General features: G+C 54.9%; 1 pseudogene; it reads left to right on the top strand.

Annotated features, from left to right (window-relative positions):
• The window catches only part of LOC112588953 (uncharacterized), a 7,054-nt pseudogene that overhangs the window by 2,245 nt on the left and 2,309 nt on the right, over positions 1-2,500 (top strand).

Below are 2,500 nucleotides of genomic sequence, written 5' to 3'. Positions count from 1 at the left end.
GAGGGCCACGTGGAGGTGTCGCGCCGGTTCGTACCCATATCCGCAGCAGGTCTCCAAGGTGAAGAGCCTCTAGTCGATAGACTAATGTAGGTAAGGGAAGTCGGCAAATTGGATCCGTAACTTCGGAATAAGGATTGGCTCTGAGGAGCGGGGCGTGTCGGGCTTGGTCGGGAAGCGGGTCTGGCTGACGTGCCGGGCCTGGGCGAGGTGAACGTCCAGGGATCCGAGCTCGGTCCCGTGCCTTGGCCTCCCGCGGATCTTCCTTGCTGCGAGGCTTCCGTGGCGGCGTGAGCCGTCGTGGTCGTCCTCTTCGGCCGCCATTCAACGCTCAGCTCAGAACTGGCACGGACTAGGGGAATCCGACTGTCTAATTAAAACAAAGCATTGCGATGGCCCTCGCGGGTGTTGACGCAATGTGATTTCTGCCCAGTGCTCTGAATGTCAACGTGAAGAAATTCAAGCAAGCGCGGGTAAACGGCGGGAGTAACTATGACTCTCTTAAGGCAACGATGTAGGCAACGAGGGGTCTGGAGCGGCTAGGATTAATGAGCCTACCGGACCCCAACTGGCACATGGGACCACAAATTTGAACGATGCACATGGTCCTCTGATACCTCATCAAAATGATGAGAGGCTTCTGGACGTGATACGAGAGCTCTGTGAGGCCTGTACACGGTTCAGCTGCTACGAGGTACCGTCTCTTGCTGAAATAGCAAGTGACACGTTAGCTACCGGGGTAGTCGACGTTCATGCCATTGAGAGATGGCTGGGCAAGATCTTCCCGGGGCGACGAAAGGTGCAACCTCCACGTGGTGTGAAGCAGAAATCGCATAGTCTTCCAAAGATCGAGAATGAGAAGCAGAGGAGGGTACAGCGATATGCTGTGGTGCAAAATTTGTACCGTAAGAACCTCAAATCCTGTCTCGCACATATACTCGATGGGGATTCCAAGAGTAGTCGTCCGTCTGCTGTCGAATTCGGTTCTTACTGGCGTCCTCTTATGGAGGCGACCAGTGGGGCTGATGGAGACATGACGTCGATGAAGGAATCGTACCGAGGTGCGAGGGGGGTGGCAGGTGTCAGTCGGAGGCATCCGCCGGGCGCCAGAGGGATTCATCTCGAAGGCCTCGGTGAGGGCGCAACCGAAGTCCAACGACAACAGGTTGATAAGTCCACACTCTGGAATCCTATTACAGCGGCCGAGGTCGCTAGGATATCTGTTAAGACTGGCACCGCGCCCGGATTGGATGGTATCACGGCTAGAGAATGGAACCGAGTTCCTGACCTGGTTCGTGCGCTGCTGTTCAATTTGCTGCTTTTCGCAAGAGAGGCCCCGGCTTCGATCTCCGTTACCAGGACGGTATTCCTTGAGAAGGGAGGGATGCCCGAGCGCCCTGCGCCATCGGACTACCGACCTCTCAGCATAGGGTCCGTCGTGTTGAGACACCTCCATAAGATATTGGCATATAGACTGACAGCTCTGGATGTGATAGACAGTAGACAAAGAGGGTTCCGGCCGGTCGATGGCGTCTGCGAAAATGTCGCAGTGATATCGGCCGTGCTCGCTGACGCCCGCAAGCACTGTAAAACAGTGCATATAGCATGCGTTGACGTGTCAAAAGCATTTGACACTGTATCACATAAAGCGATAGTACGCGCTCTTGAAGAGCTAGAGCTCCCGATTGGGTTCCGGGAATACATCCAGGCTGTCTATAACAACGCACAAACAGTGCTCTGTCCAATATCATCGAACGAGGAGGTGTCTAGGATACAGCTGGGACGCGGAGTGAGACAGGGAGATCCTCTATCGCCCATGTTGTTCAATCTGGTCGTGGATAGAGCACTTGGAGTTCTCTCGGAAGATGTTGGATACTGCTTGAGGAACAGGGTTGTGGGCGCGTTGGGCTACGCTGACGACATTGTTCTCCTGTCCTCAACCCGCGTCGGTCTGCAGGAGAATTTGTCGCGGCTTCAGGCTGCCTTTCAGTGCAGTGGGTTGACTGTCAATGCCAAAAAGACCGGAGTGCTGTCGCTGGTGGCGTCGGGCCGAGACAAAAAAGTGAAGGTTGATATGACACCTTACTTCACTGTGGGGGGAGCGCTGATACCGCAGAGATCCCCAGTCGAGGTCTGGAGGTACCTGGGCAGTGCGTTCCAAGGTGCTAGGGAATACGCAACCGTCCCACCCCTAGCTCAGTACATCGAGCGTGTGGGGAAAGCTCCGCTCAAACCACAGCAGAAGCTTCGGCTCCTTCGTGAGTGCCTGCTTCCACGGTATTATCACCAGTGGACAGTGGGATCAATCACCGCGAAGATTTTGAGGGGTGCGGACATTCAAGTCAGGACTGCGGTTCGACGATGGTTGCGATTGCCCCATGATGTGCCTGTTGGATATTTTCATGCGCCGATACAGAGTGGCGGTCTGGGCCTGCCACTATTGAGAACATTTATCCCTATCTTGAAGCATAACCGACTGCAGAAGTTGTGCAAGAGCACTGTG

Source organism: Harpegnathos saltator, unplaced genomic scaffold (assembly GCF_003227715.2).
Source record: "Harpegnathos saltator strain DR-91 unplaced genomic scaffold, Hsal_v8.6 scaffold356, whole genome shotgun sequence".
Lineage (NCBI taxonomy): Eukaryota > Metazoa > Arthropoda > Insecta > Hymenoptera > Formicidae > Harpegnathos > Harpegnathos saltator.
Note: the sequence above shows the minus strand (reverse complement) of the source record. Positions and strands in the feature narration are given on the sequence as shown.